We start from the raw sequence: 16,292 nt of genomic DNA, 5'->3' as shown, positions 1-16,292 counted from the left end.
ATCCCTTAGTGTGATATCTGGGAAATACAGATACAAATTATCCTACCTGAGGGCCAAAAAAACTGGAATATTTAAATACCAATTTCTCTCAGTCATTGGTTGTGAACAGAGTTGTTAATTCTTCAGCATGTCCAACCTGCCATGCTCATGAAGAAAAAAGCTTTCTACAGCATGGAGAGCCTCATGCAATACTAGTAGAAGTCAGCCAGAAAAGACAGTCCTGGAAAGGCCTCAGGAATCTGGGTAGGGGAGCACAGTACCTGCTATACCAGTCATCCCTGATCCTCAGGAAAAAATAAAAAAAAAAATGTATATCTTGAACCTTGGTGCTGAGTGGAGCTGAAAAATAGTCTCCCAGTGAATCTGGATCAAGAGAATTCTCTGGGTTCCCAGATCACCAAAGAAGGAGGAGCATTAGGCTGGTGTTAAGGCCTGAATTGTGTCCCCCCAAAATTATATGTTGAAGCCCTAAACTCCAGTCCATCAGAATGTGACTGTATTTGGAAGTCGGGCCTTTAAAGAGGTGATTAAGTTAGAACAAGGCCATTAGGGTGAGCTCTAATCCAATCTGACTGGTGTCCTTATAAGAAGAGGAAATTTGGACACACAGAGAGACACCAGGGGTGTGGATACACAGAGGAAAGACAATGTGAATACATACCATGAAGGTAGCCATCTGAAAGCCAAGGAGCCTTGAAAGAAACCAAACCTGCCAATACCTTGATCTTGGAATTCTAGCCTCCAAGACTATAAGAAAAATACATTTTTATTATTTAAGCCACTCAATTTGTGGTACTTTGTTGTGGAAGCTCTAGCAAACTAATATAGCTGGTATGGCTCGGTGATCCAGGAACATCATCCCCATGAGAGCAGAACTACAGGAAAATGATCCTTCTACCAGATCAATCTATCCTGATCAAGCAATTCCTCCACAGGTGCATTGCAGAACTTCTCCTGATGCTCCCTGGCTTGCCAGAATCTCAGGATCAACAGAACTTGTGAGTTTTACTATGCCTTCTTTTGATAACCCAGAAGTCCATCTTCAGAAATGGAATCCAGTAGAAATGACACCACAGATAATCAGTCATTTAACTATGCTTGATTCACTGCTCCCACCAGAATAGGACACATCTGGCCCAGACTCTGGACCTCCACTGCATCCTTCAGTCAGAGGTCAGATGCTGCAGAGGATGTCAGGGGACAATGTCTGAGAAGAGAACCTCCTGTCCCTCTTTTTCCCCTAGAAAGCTAGTACAGACCTTCCCAAGAATTGTTATTGCTATTTAACAATTCTTGGAAAATCACCAAGTGATTTTCCTACCCCAGCTCACCCTCAAATGGCAACGATAAAGGTCTCTCCACCAAGCACTGGATTTTGTCTTCTGTCCTGCAACCTGAAAATAGAAGTGTGTCACTTTCAGAGTTGACCCAGCCTTCCAATAAGCAGACTTCTGAAGATTCCAGTACCACAGGAATACATTCTTTTGAGTTTCATCTAAAGTATTTTTTTCTTTTAATTTTATCACCATTCATTAAGTGAATATGCAATGGCCCAAATGGAAATTTGATAGAATTATAATTCTTAAGATAGTGATTATTGTAATGTAAATCTTTTTTCACTTCCATTTTATTTAATTATAAATAGTGTAACTACAGTAAATTTGCTGTTTTGAACAAGTCCAATAAAACACAGCAGGAATTTTTTGCCCCTCTACAATAATTTTGATTTTTTAATATTTTCATTCTACTGCCCTTAGTTAAGTGTCTATATAATAGCTCAAATATAAACTTGATAAATTTACAATTCTCAACGTAGTGCTTTAAAAATATACATTGTGTAAATATAAATCTTATTAAAAAATTGCTTCCATTTTATGAGTTTAATTGAAATCTAATTTCAAATGTCTATCTTTAAGGCTTAGATAATGTTAATTTAGTATTTTGTTATTGCTATTTAACAAGTCTTTCTTATTAATCCAGAAACAAATCTTCTAGTTTCAGTGCTATAGTCAGGTAATTATACAGATGTTCAAATAGAAGCTCACTAGAATAATAATTCTTGGGATATTGTTTTATAACAATAAAAGTTGTAAGTGTTGCTTATTTAAGAATGAAATTTGTGAGTCAATTGCTTCATTCTCTTCGATTTCTAGATAATGGAAGTGTGGTATTTTGGCATTGGTGTTTGAATTAGTTTCCTGCAGCTGCAGTTACAAATTACCACTGTGAAAGGTAAATCAAAATTGAGTCAGTATTACTAAGAGAGTTCTCTAAAATGGAGCTGGGAAACGACTGAGGAAGTGTGACTTGTGCATGTCTCAGGCAGGATGGAATATGAACTTTGATCACTTATTATCTTAACACAGTCATTCGGAACATCTGCCCAGTATTCCAGAAGCTTAAGATACTTATTGGATGCTGACCCTAAAATAACTCATGGCAACCTATCCCTTAAGGACAAATATTTCCTTTCTTCTGTTATAGTGAAACATATTCTTGCCAGACAACTTTACCAACCATGTAGCTTTTGCCTTTATAAGCCCCTGACTCTTTCTCTTCCCTGAAACACTCTTTAGGTTTTTCTCCAATCTGTGTCTTGCAAACTGCAATCCCTAAGACCACCCCCCCACCGCTCCCCGCAAATAAACTCTTTTCTTATTTGGAGCCTTCTTTGTTTCTTGGTTGACACTCCGTACTAGTTGCTTAAAATGACAGATTTATTCTCTCACAGTTCTGGAGGCCAGAGTTCAAATCAAAATGTCATCAGAGTTGCACTCCCTCTAGAGACCCTAGGGGAGAATCTTTCCTTGCCTTTTCCACCTTCTGGTGGCGCCCAGCATCCCTTGGCTTCCTTGGCTTGTGGCCACAGTACTCCATTCTCCACCCCCATCTTCACTTTGCCTTCTCCCCTGTGTACACCTTCCCCTCTGGATGTCTATCTAATAAAGATTCCTGTCATTTGATTTAAAGCCCACAAAGGTAGTCCAGGATGATCACCTCATCTCAAGATCCTTAATTACACTTGCAAAGCCCCTTTTTTCAAAAAAGGTGACATTCACAGGTTCCAGGACTTAGAACATCGATAAACCCTTTGGGGAGGGGCAGGGTACCGTTTAACCCACTACAGTATTTTACAAGTTGCCCAAAGTGTAATGAGAGTTTTACATGAGTAGTCTAGCAAGAAGAGACTTTTGAAACTCAAAGTCAATTTCTGTATACCAAGGGCTATAATTACTCTGGTTGGTAGACTAATATGTTTACCTAAAAGATAGTAATTATTCTTTTTGAAAAAACTGATTAGACTAATATTTATAAAATGAAAAGATAGTAGAATTTGGAGTCAAAATATATTTATTTTTTAAAATGTGTGCCCATGTTAAGGACTGAAAAGATACACAACTAAAATGTAAACAGTGGTGATGGGAGGAGAATGGGAAGTGGAGGGTAGGGAGAATTTCTCATTCTTTCTCTGTATGTACTTGCATTAAAATGCACACACTAGTGCATATATCTGGTATCCAGGTTTTTGTGGCTGCTACCCAGAGGAAACATTCCTTGATACTTTGGCTCTAATGGCCAGCAGGGTTTGTGTTCACAGGTTCAATGGGATGGTAGCAAACAAAGAAACAGTTCTTAACTGATTCATGCCAGAGTTCAGTGCAGAGAGAAAAGAATGAAATGCTCTCTCCTCACCTTCCCCTGAAAGAGGTATATTTGCACACTTTAAAAACTACTGCCTGAGGGTTCAGTTTCCAGTCAGCCTGCATCTAGATGCTGACTAAGATTCTCCCCTTTGGGACACTGACAGGTCTTGGCACACTCTCAACTACTGGGAGCACCTAAGAACAAAGTAGGCTGCTTGGACAAACCAAAAGGTTTGAGAGACGACCAAGAGGTAGGAAAGAGTTGAATGGTGAGATTTGTCTCCTGTATGAGGTCACTCCAAAAAGACTGGGAGAGGTGGTTCTTTTCTCTAACACATACAAACCAAAACAGAGAGCCAAGGAAAACAAAGAAACGAGGAATATGTTCTGAATGAAAGATCAAGAAGAAAAGAGCATTTGAGATGCTTATGCACTTGGGAAGACTCAAAATTACTAAGTTCAAGAATAAAAGTGGATGGAAGTCCTAGCCAGAGCAATTAGTCAAGAAACAGAAATGAAAGGCATCTAAATTGGAAAGGAAGAAGTAAAATCGTCACTATTTGCAAATAACATGATATTATATATAGAAAACCCTGAATACTCTACCAAAAAAAAAAAAACTGTTAGAACTAATAATCAAATTCAGTAAAGTTTCAGGATACAAAAATCAATATACACGAGGGCTTACACGAGGGCTTCCCTGGTGGCGCAGTGGTTGAGAGTCCGCCTGCCGATGCAGGGGACACGGGTTCGTGAGCCATGGCCGCTGAGCCTGCGCGTCCGGAGCCTGTGCTCCACAACGGAAGAGGCCACAACAGTGAGAGGCCCGCGTACTGCAAAAAAAAAAAACCTCAATATACAAAAATCTGTTGCATTTTTATACACTAACCAGCAGAAGGAGAAATTAAGAAAATAATCCCATTTACAAATTCATCAAAAAGAATAAAATACCTAAGAATACATTCAATCAAAAACATGAAAGACCAGTACACTAAAAACTATAAGACACTGATGAAAGAATTTGAAGAAGATACAAATAAATGGAAAGATATTCCAAGCTTATGGATTGGCAGAATTAATATTGTTAAAATGTCTACACTCTGCAAAGCTATTTGAAGATTCAATGCAATCCCTATCAAAATTCCAATGATATTTTTCAAAGAAATAGAAGAAACAGTCCTAAAATATGTATAGGACCACAAAGGACCCCGAATAGCCAATGCAATTTTGAGAAAGAAGAGCAAAGCTGGAACCATCACAGTTCCTGATTTCAAACTGTATTACAAAGCTATGGTAATCAAAACATTATAGTATTGGCATAAAAGCAGATACATAGATCAATGGAACAGAATAGAGAGCCCAGAAACAAACTCATGTATATATGGTCAATTAATTTACAACAAAGGAGCCAAGACTATACAGTGGGGAAAGGACAGTCTCATCAATAAATGCAGTTTGGAAAACTGGACAGCCACATACAAAGGAATGAAACTGGGTCACTGTCTTACACCATACACAAAAATTAACTCAAATGAATTAAAAACTTGAATGGAAGACTTGAAACCATAAAACCCCAGGAAGAAAACATGAACAATAAGTCCCTTGACATCAATCTTGGCAATGATTTTTTAAAATTTGAGACCAAAAGCTAAGACAACAAATGCAAAACTAAACAAGTGGGATACCATCAAACTAAGAAGTTTCTGCTCAGCCAAGGAAACTATCAACAAATGGAATGGCAACCTACTGAAAAGAAGAAACTATTGGCAAACTTTATATCTGATAAGGGGTTAATATCCAAAACTATATATAAAGAACTCATACATCTCAATAACAAAAAATCAGACAATCTGATTAAAAAATGGGCAGAGGACCGAAATAGACATTTTTCAAAGAAGACATACAGATGGCCAACAGGTACCTGAAAAGATGCTCAACATCACTAATCATCAGGGAAATGCAAATCAGAGACTTGCAAAGAGATATTACCTCACACCTGTTAGAATGGCTATTATCAAAAAGACAAGAAATAACAAGTGTTGGCAATGATGTGGAGAAAAGGGAATCTTTGTGCATTGTTGGTGAGTATGTAAATTGGTGCAGCCACTGTGGAAAACAGTACAGAGTTTCCTCAAATAATTAAAAATAGAACTACCGTATCATCCAGCAATTCTTCTTCTGGATATTTATCAAAAGAAAACAATCACCACCCTGAAGACGTATCTGCACCCCCATGTTTATTGCAGCATTATTTACAATAGCCAAAACATGGAAACAACCGAAGTGTCCATCAATGGATGAAAGTTTATCCTCACTATGTGAGTGAGAGATAGATAGATAGATAGATAGATAGATAGATAGAGAATATTGTTCAGCCATAAAAAGGAAGGAAACCCTGCCATTTGCAACAATATGGATGGACCTGGAGGGTATCATGCTAAGTGAAATAAGTCAGACAGAGAAAGTCAAATACCATATGATCTCACTTTTATGCGGAATCTTAAAAAAAAAAAAAAGACTCATAGATACAGAGAATAAAATGGTGGTTGTCAGAAGCAGGGGGTGAGGTTTGGGTAAAGGATGAAGTTGGTCAAAAGTACAAACTTCCAGTTATAAGATAAATAAGTCCTGGGGTTTTAATGTACAGCATGGTGACTATAGTGAATAATACTGTATTATATACTTGAAAGTTGCTGAGAGAGTAGATCTCAAAAGTTCTCATCACAAGAAAGAAATTTATGTTTGTATACCTGAAACTAATATAATGTTATTTGTCGATTATATCTACTTAAAAAATAAAATAAAATTTTAAAAATAAAATGCATGCGTTAAGAAATTAACACACAATAAAGAGACAGAGAGAGAAATTCAAAATGGCAGAGAGAGAAAATAAGTATAGGAAGTCGACAGTTGGCTCAAAAACCACTCTCCAAGCTACAAATACCCCCGCCCCCTGACAGTTCTCTTCTGGTGGCCCAGCATGTTTTCCCCAGCCAGAGGCAGAACTTCAAAGAGTAAAGCCCCTACAGATGGAGATGGAATCTCAGTGAAGATGAACTTCACCTACTTTATATCTTGTCCCAGGACTTGTGTTAAACTATGGATACATTCTACTTTTCACAAATTCTGTTATTCTAGGCCTTAAAGATAAACATTTAGAATTGGATTCCAAATTAAACTCATAAAGTGCAAAAAGACCTGTTTTACACATGCAAGTTACACACACATACATGTACATACACACACACACACACACACACACACAGCATACATATGTATGGACTAAGAACTACCATATCAATCATCATTATATGTGCAGGGAATAGTTTTAAGAAAACAAAATTCTGGCCAGGACTATGAGTTACGATCATTTAGATCGTAAAAAATAGAGTGATTTTTTTCCATAGCACTTCTCTGTTCTTTCAAAATATTTGAAGCATTATCTAAGCACAAATATGAAATGTCTGATGGAAAAAATATCCTTTGATTATTTAAAGTGCCTTCTGGATCACAGATTGATTTTCTTCTGATGCATCAAAGTTTGAAATAGATGAACGTGGTGATGTTAGTTTTTCTTTTATTCCAATAATATCCTTCATGGTTACATATGTTTTCCCAACTTGTGCTCTAAACAAACATTCCTTTTCACAGTTACTCTTCCAAAAACAATCCATTAGAAGCTTTTACATGATAAAGATCCAGTCTACATCTTAACTTTATAAATCATATTCTCATGAATACACATGGTAAATTTTATCAACAGATAAATTATGATGGCAAAGGAAGAAATGTCATTATTTGGGAGGAAAATTTAAAACTGAGGCTGTCTATGTCTCATATGGACATCAAGGGTCCCTGATGGGTTTTTTTTTTTTTTTTTTTTTGCAGTACGTGGGCCTCTCAGTGTTGTGGCCTCTCCCGTTCCAGAGCACAGGCTCTGGACGCGCAGGCTCAGCAGTCATGGCTCACGGGCCCAGCCACTCCTCGGCATGTGGATCCTACCAGACCGGGGCACGAATCTGCATCCCCTGCATCGGCAGGCAGACTCTCAACCACTGCGCCACCAGGGAAGCCCGAGTTTTTTTAAAATAACAGATGTTTACCCTTGTTTCTGTTCATTGCCAGAATTTTTTGCAACTAACCGGTAAACTAGGGGTCAGCTTATTTCCCCAGAGATATGATTACATTAGTCACTCAGTAAATCTTGAATTAATTTTGTTCCAAAGTTTTCTGAGGAACTCATTAGATAATCTCTGGATCTTGGGAAATTAGGCACAGGGCCTAAAGGAATCACCTTCACTGAACCAAAAGGGAAAAAAAATTCAGTAGCAGCAAATATGCTGAAGAATTAACCAAAAAGTTCCCCAAGTCTTAACAAATACGAATTCATAATACACTGAATATTTCTACTATAAAGTAAATAACCAAAACCTATATTTATAGCATCTTATGCTAGATGGGCTGTAAATGTCAAGATCTGGTGTAAACCAGTGATTTACTTGGAGCAGCAGCGTTCTATGTCTAGCAGCCATTGGGGTGATTCTTCAAAAAAGAACCATTTAATAAATGCACAGACTTGACCTAATGCTGTAAGGTGTCACTGACAAATATCTATGCTGCTGGAAATTAATGCCTTTCAAGTACTGGATGAAATTGTAGTTCTCCTCTCACCAACAACCTGCATTCACCTTTTTCTCGCATCACATTTGAATCACATTGAGGAGATAAGCAGAGCCACATTGTTGAATATTCATTAGCTTCATCCCTGCTAGCCCTCTCAGTGGCACACTCTCTCTAGGTTACTTGTTCCAGAGACCACACACACAGGAAAGGCATACAAGCTACTATTGTTAGTCTCCAACCCCACAGAAATACGCCATCCCCACCCCACAACCAGAACTAGAAAATCCATCTAGCATCATACACTGAGTAGGATTAGAATCAGTTCACCCACTGCATTCCCAGATTGATTTTCTATCACATACTTTTTTTCATAAAATTTCAAAATGGCCTTCAAAGAAGGTACTAATTACTTCCTTCGTTTAACTGCCTAGAAATGAACTCCAAATATAATAATAACAAAACTTTGTTTCATAAATAAACAAGACTGGTCCTGTCCATAGTTTGTATATTTATCCGCAGCAAGTTTAGAACAAAAAGGTTCCATGGGAAATTAGAGTGATATTAAAAGCAAGTCAAAGCAAGTATCAAGTGCACTCAAATAAGTCATGCTACTAATTAGCAGTAAAGAGTCAATGGAATTCAGAAAATCCTTGTAACTTTGAGCTTTCTTTTCATCAATGTGCTATGGAAGAGAAAGGTTTCTTTTCACTGAGATATGTCCTCACTAGAATTTGTTTAATTTCTTTCTAGCAGTGGTAAATGACAATCAAAATCTAAACCCTGACTCTGAGGCCTCTCAACAGCCAGTTTTCACTGGAATATAAAAATCTAATGAAATAAAGTGTATTACAGTGAATAAAAGTGTATTCCAGCTGGCCTTAGTTGCCTTAAAAACCAGAAGAGCTGTGTGAACCCCTTCATAAATTTGCCCCTTTCAGTGAAAGGAGAGGTTACAGACTACAACAGACAATACAGGAGGGCTGGTGTGGCCAAAGGAATTCTGCTCCATGCAGGAAACACGAAGGCCCAGATGTCCAGTTGCCCATAACCCATCAGCACTCACCTCTTTCACATAGTTTCTATAAAGACTTTGCTGGAACAGTCTATATTCATCTTGAAAACAGACACACAAAAAAGAAAGGATAAAGGGAAGAAGGAGAGGGGAGGGAGGGGGAGGGGTAGAAGGATCTTTTCAAGACTGATTCTTTTCAAGATCTGAGAGTTTGATAACTCAGGGCAATTTGCCCTCAAAGAGCAAAAATATCTTTATATTTATGCTATGGAATGACATATTTAGATAATTAGAGAATGAGTAAAATGCTAGGACCATAAAGTTTTTTCCATGGAGAAATATAAAGTCTGTTTTTATAGCCCAAGTGTTGCCCTTTCTCATATCTTTTCAAGTATTTTGCTTACAGTGAATTTTCCTCGAAGTATTACTTATCTGAGCAAACCATCTGAGTTCCATTAGCAAGGCCAGCTGCAACAAAGGTCAGTTCTGATATCAGCTAGTTGCTATGAAGCAAAGGAAATAAAATTCACCATGACCCAAAGGATCATAATATACAACCATTATATATTGTTTAAACTGAGCACTGAAAAAGAAGTTTTAAGAGTAACATTTTATGTGAAATATAGTCTATTAGTCCAGTTTTTAATCTTGTCAAATGTATACATTACAGGAGATTTAACAGAGAAACAAATGCTTGACAAAACTTCCATTCCTAGTGTTTGTAGATCTATAAATTCAAATTGGTTATCAAAAGGTTCTTTTTCAACCTGTGTGGAATTTATCTGTCTGATAATTTATGAACACTTGTTACTCAGGTTTAGAGCTCTTTCTGCATCAACAGCAGATTCACACCAACCAAATGCCTCCGTGAACCCTTTTCTCTCAATACTCTATACAACCCCTCCCAGCCCGCTTTTGTAAATAAAATTCTGCTGGAACACAGCCATGCCCATTCATTTACAAATTTTCTATGGCTGCTTTTGAGCAGACTTTAAAAATTGCAACAGAGAGCCTATATGGTCCAGAAACCCTGAACTATTTACTATCTGGCATTTTAACAAAAAGTTTGCTGAACAGCGTTCTATACCCCATCTACCTATCTTTACTTTCCCAATTTTACTCTCATTTCCTACTGAAATACACATTTCTAATGCCTAATTTATTATAAACCTTAATGATCATTCCTTATACTTTCAGTATTTGCCTTGAAAAAGACTTTCAGTAAATTTTAATTCTTTCCAAGGAAATATGAATTGCTGTTACATTTCATAACATAAACCTTGCTCTTTATCCTCTGCTTGTTCTACATTTACTGGAGTCGCACTTCCCAGTCAGGCCACATACAATCGTGCAGGTTGCTCACTGCACAAAATGGCCCAGCAAAGGGGATGAGCTGAGGCTGGATGCAGCCCACACATCCCTTTTCTAGTCATAAACCTTGACACAATGCTATAACCTTCCACAGGAAAGGCCACCTTCATTCAAAATTGCATAAAGGTCTCTTCTCCTCATTAAGCTTTGCACCCACATGGTTGATTATGCAATGTGCACAAAGGTATCGTATCATCTGATCCAGCAGAACCCTATGTTCTCTTGTTCTTTTTCAGCAGATCTCTGATAGGATCCTAGGAAATGCAGGTAAAATTCCTAAGTAACATTCTGAATGTCCCAACTTTTGCACAATCTAGCCCTGGTATTACGCACAGGTATTCAGCAATTTATAGTGATGAAGTAGGAGCTAGAAGTTGAGAGAGAAGATAAAGGTAAGCTGATTAAATTTATGTTGAGGATGTGAGAAGGTTCTTAATAAGAGAGGAAAATAAGGAAAGAGGTTTACTTGCATAAATCAGTTATATCCTGGCCCAATCTCTGTGTGGAATTTATACATTTCTAGAGTTAAGTAACTATTTAGCAAAAAGAAAAACAGAGAAGAGGAAAGAAATTAATTTCTGGGGGTTGGGAGGGCAGTAGTGGTGGAAAGAAACGGTCTATGAGAAAAGGTAGGTAAAATAATGGTTAAAAGGAGGAAGCTAGGAAAAGCTCATGGAAAATTAGGGTGAGGAAAGGTCAATGATGAGAATTAAAGGGAAAAAGATGATTGGACATGAAGCGAAGGGTCTGAGTATGGAGTGTGAGAAGAGGTTTTGAGATTTGAGTCACAGGCAGAAGAAAAAGAAGAATAACCACAGCTGCAGTTCTAACCTTCCAGCTAACAAGTAATTAAAGATTGTTGATCTATTTTGTCTTAATACAATACGCAATTATCCTAAATATATAATGCGTGATAGCAGAGCTGAAAGAATTTGTATAGAGATCAGTGTCAGAATTTCAAGGAATTAAATATTTAAATATTTTATAATAGGGAAAGAAGATAAAGAATAATGTACAGGAGACTTCCCAGGTGGTCCAGTGGGTGAGACTCCACGCTCCCAATGCAGGGGGCCCAGGTTTTATCCCTGGTCAGGGAACTAGATCCCAAATGAATGCTGCAACTATGAAGCCCGCGTACTGCAACTAAGAAGCCCGCATGCTGCAACTAAGAAGCCCGCATGCCACAACTAAAGATCCCAAATGCCACAACTAAAAATATCCTGCATGCTGCAACAAAGATCTTGCATGCCACAACTAAGACCCGACATAGCCAAAATAAATAAATAAATAAATATTTTTTTAAAAAAAGAATAATGTATAAAGTTAGATTTGCATTTTATGTTTTTCTCAAGAAGTCTCTAACTTTACACATTTGGATCCTTTATTCAGCCTCTCTTGAAATAAATATAATTCTGATTATTCAAACTAGTATATTGAACTTATGAAAAGGTTTTGAAGATGATTTATGGCTTACCAGTTAGAAAGTGAATTATTTTACAAAAAAAAATTAAAAATGAATTAGCCCGTAGCAGCTCTAAACTGAACATTACAAAGTGATTATGTGAGTCACATACTTGAGTTTGAAGTATTATCAAGTCTTGAACTAACTAACAAATTAGCTGACTATTCTAAACCCCATGTTCATAGAAGTATTAATGATAAAAAAAATAGTGACCCAAATAGTGACCCACACATTCAGAAAGTTTATGGGGAAAATACCCTTTTTTAACTTGTTCCGCAATTTTACAAGGTTTGAAGTGGGCCTCTCCTAAAGGAACCACCCTTCCATTATGGGAGGCCTACCTCCAGCTATGTCACCTCACCATCGAGATCATACCTTACTGTACGTGACCTAAATAGAACGATGGAACCACAAGACCAATTTCAGCACAATATCACATCCAAAAGAAATAAAATTTGGATATTGTTTTGTTTTCCTTTTTGTCTTAACTTTCTTTTGTTACACAACAAATTACCACAAATTTAGCAGCTTAAAACAACAACTCTTAATTCACTCACAATTCCGTAGTTCTGACGTCTGGCATGGTGTGACTGGGTCCTCTACTCAGTGAATCACGAAGCAGAAATAAAGGGGTCAGCTCAGCTGAGTTTTCATCTGGAGGCTCTGAAAAAAGAAAATCCACTTCCAAGCTCATTCTATTGTTGGCAGAAGTTAGTTCCTGGAGGTTTTATGACTGAGGTCCCTGTTTTCTTGTTGGCTGTAAACCAGGGCATCTGTAACTTATAGAGGCCTCCCACTGTTCCCTGACAAGTGGCCCTTTCCATAACACGGCATTTGTTTCTTTAAGGCCAACAGGAGTATGTCTCTGCTGCCTTGAAACTCTGACTTCTGAAACCAGCCGGAGAAAACTCTCCACTCTTAAAGGGCTTCCCTGGTTAGTCCAGGCCCACCCAAGATAATCTTCCTTTTGCCATATAGTGTAATATAATCATCTCATCATATTCACAGGTGCCACCCACACCCCCAGGGAAGAGTATTATATAAGGGTGAGGGTCATTGGGAACTATCTTAGAAATCTACTTGCCAGTTTTGTTCCGATTTTATTCATACTATAGAGTTGGTGATACTGCCATGAAATGTGCACTCTCATATGGCCAGAAACTACCCTCTCAGCAACTTCTCAACATAATAATCCTCCATCAACCATGGCAGTTATCCTCCCGAAAAGCACAGTAGTTGGCAAGACAGCAGTTGGTAAAATCAGGATCTTACAAAGGAAATGATATTGGGGGAGTAATGAAAAAGTCATTAAATATGCATTAGGGTCTGTATATTCTTTACTAAGGCATTTGCTTCCTAAATAAACTATGTTAGTTGGTCAACGTTAAACTGTTTGAATAAACAATTGTCCTGACTCATCTTTGATTATTCAGGGAACAGGTCTGCAGACATCATGATTTGCTAAGATTTGTAAACTTTCACTTGTTTAATTTGCTTTTAAAATTTTACTCTTTTATAAAGCTTCTTGGATCAGCTCTTGCAAGCTTATAAATCTAATATCTTTTGCACTTGCAGTTTCCTTTATTCTTTTTCACAAGTTACCACAAAATGTTTGTGTGGCTCCCTAGCTTAACATGTTATTTTCTGGATCTGATCTATTATCCATATCACTGCACTAGCCTCAGTGCCTATATCTTCAATAAATACTTGTTGAAAGACTGACTGACTGACTGAATGAATGATTGAATATTGAGAGGGTACAGTACAAAGAGATGTCTCTACTCTTTCCTAAATCTAAGTGAAAAGGGAAAAAATAATTATCACACTCTTTTAAAAGAGTTGGACTGAACTATATATACATAAAAAGATCATGAATTTTTAATTTGGGGCATATTGATTAAAATTTTTTTGTTTATTTCAGAACAGCATCTAGCAGTGGTGGAACTTCTCAGGTATAAATGAAGAAAGGGAAGTGTGATGTGAATTTTATACGTCTACTTGGCTGGACCACAGTGCCCAGATATTTGGTCAAGGGTGTTTCTGATGAGATTAACATTTACATCAGTGGACTGTGAGTAAAGCAGATTGCCCCACATAATGTGGAAGGGTTTCATCCAATCAGATGAGGATCTGACTAGAACAAAATCTGACTTCCCCTGAGCAAGAGGGGATTCTGCCAGCTTGAGGGCCCACCCTGCAGATTTTAGACTTGCCAGCCTCCATAATCACATGGGCCAATTCCTTCAAATAAATCTCTCTCTGTCTCCATTTCTCTTTCTCTCTCTCTCTCTCTCTCTCTACACACACACACACACACACACACACACACACACACACTATTGGGGTTCGGTTTCTCCAGAGAACCCTGGCTATTACAGGAAGTCTCAAGGAGGCACATCCACACTCTCAAAGTGGGAGCCTGTTCTACTGGGAACCCTATCTCCCTCACAGCAGCTGAGGCTTTGATGTTGAGCCAGGGTCACCATCTGGGTTGGACTGTCCCTTGGTCAACTTGACATCATTGCTACCCTCTCCAAAGGTCTCTTATGCATCACAGAACACAAACCGGGAACTCCATTTCCAGAATCCACTTCCTTGTATGATTATAAGTTAGAGTCTACCAATGAGAGGCATTTGCGTGAGATCTAGAAGGCAGAAGAGATGGAGAGGCTATTACCTTCTGGAGGCAGTTGCAGGCAGTTGTAGATAGACACGTGAGCTGACATGAGGATCAAAGTAACCTGAGCTTCTTTCAGAATCATGGAAATCACTGCTGTGGGCTGAGATCATCAGTGCAGCTTTCCTGCCCTTTGCTCCTGCAGTGCTTTCAACAGTTACATACGCCTCTATTTCCCTGTCTTGAAACCCTTCCTATTCAGAATGCACACAATGCCTCTGTGTTCTGACCAGACCCAGACTACACCACTGATACATTCTTTTGGATGAAAGGGAGAGGAAGCTCTTCGTTCTTTCCATTATGCTAATCTATCAGATGGGGTATAATAACTTGGAACTCTAAGACGGATCGTAATCCTCGTCCACCCAGAAATTCCCATGACTCCTATGAAAGTGGGTCTACTCTTCACCCTCCTGTCTAAATCCATAGGCCTGAGATCACTTGGGAGAAGCAGCAAGACTCTCTATAGAGCAGGAATGAGGTGTTTCCCCTGGCAAAAATATCTCCTATTACACTTCCCTTGGAAGAGCAGGTTCCAACCTGTCTTATACAATCGTGATTAAGACACTAAAACAGTTCTTCCCAGAACAAAGAAGATAAATTGATAGTTTCATCTTTAAAAATCAAATTGCTGACAATACTAGAACAACAGTTTATCCTTCTTAAATATCTGTGTGCATTGTGTCTGTTTTCTTTAATTCCATCTCACAGGTATCCTCTTACAATAGGATAAACCTTAAACTCTTAACTATGACAACCTGGTCCATGTGGCCTCTGCATAACATCTCAGACTCACTTCACTCACTCTGAATTCAGGCCTCATTAGCCTCTTTATGATATGAGTCAACCCTGTTCCTTTGGGTCTTACGGCCTTTGCACATTCCATTCTCTCTGCCTGAAAACACTCCCATGGATTCGGACTCTACCTTCATACCCTTTGTCTCAATAATTTCTACTCACTCTCCAGCTCTCCTTTTAAACATCACTTCCACAGGCCGGTTTCTTCATCCTGTTATTCACACTTATATTATTGCACTTTGCAGTGCTTATTACAACTACAATTTACTAATTTTCAAAATATCTTTCTTCCCTTCTAGACGATAGCTTCCTGGTGTTACATTTTCACCACTGCATCCCTGGTACCTGGCATGTTAAGCAAATAGACCTTAAATACGTATTGAATAAAAGAAAAAAAAGAGAGGGAGGGAACAAGGAAGGAAGAAACAAACAAACAAAGGAACGAAGGAAAGGGAGGAGGAGATGTGGTGGTTAAAATTAAATTCACCATAAATCAGTGATATTTCAGGCAGCACTATAGAAAAAGGAATCTATGGATTGACTGGAGAAAAAAAGACCTTCACAGAAAGCTAGAGAAGTGTTCTGTCTGGCAAAAGATTAATACAGTGCTAGATCACTAAAAGAAACCACGTTTTTTTAAGATGGTGATGATGACAGAAACTGGAGAGGGTTCTGTGTTTCATCTGCAGTTTGGGGAAGATAAAT

The 16,292-nt window shown here is 38.1% G+C and overlaps 1 long non-coding RNA gene across 2 annotated transcripts in view; it reads right to left on the bottom strand.

Annotated features, from left to right (window-relative positions):
• LOC132413827 (uncharacterized) overlaps nucleotides 1-16,292 on the bottom strand; it is a 266,817-nt gene that overhangs the window by 183,554 nt on the left and 66,971 nt on the right. For both annotated transcript variants that reach the window (XR_009516815.1, XR_009516816.1), the window contains exon 3: nucleotides 12,670-12,775. This is a non-coding gene — a long non-coding RNA (uncharacterized lncRNA). The remainder of the gene's footprint in view (nucleotides 1-12,669; nucleotides 12,776-16,292) is intronic.

Source organism: Delphinus delphis, chromosome 18 (assembly GCF_949987515.2).
Source record: "Delphinus delphis chromosome 18, mDelDel1.2, whole genome shotgun sequence".
NCBI lineage: Eukaryota > Metazoa > Chordata > Mammalia > Artiodactyla > Delphinidae > Delphinus > Delphinus delphis.
The sequence above is the reverse complement of the archived record's forward strand: the minus strand, read 5'-3'. Positions and strand labels throughout refer to the sequence as shown.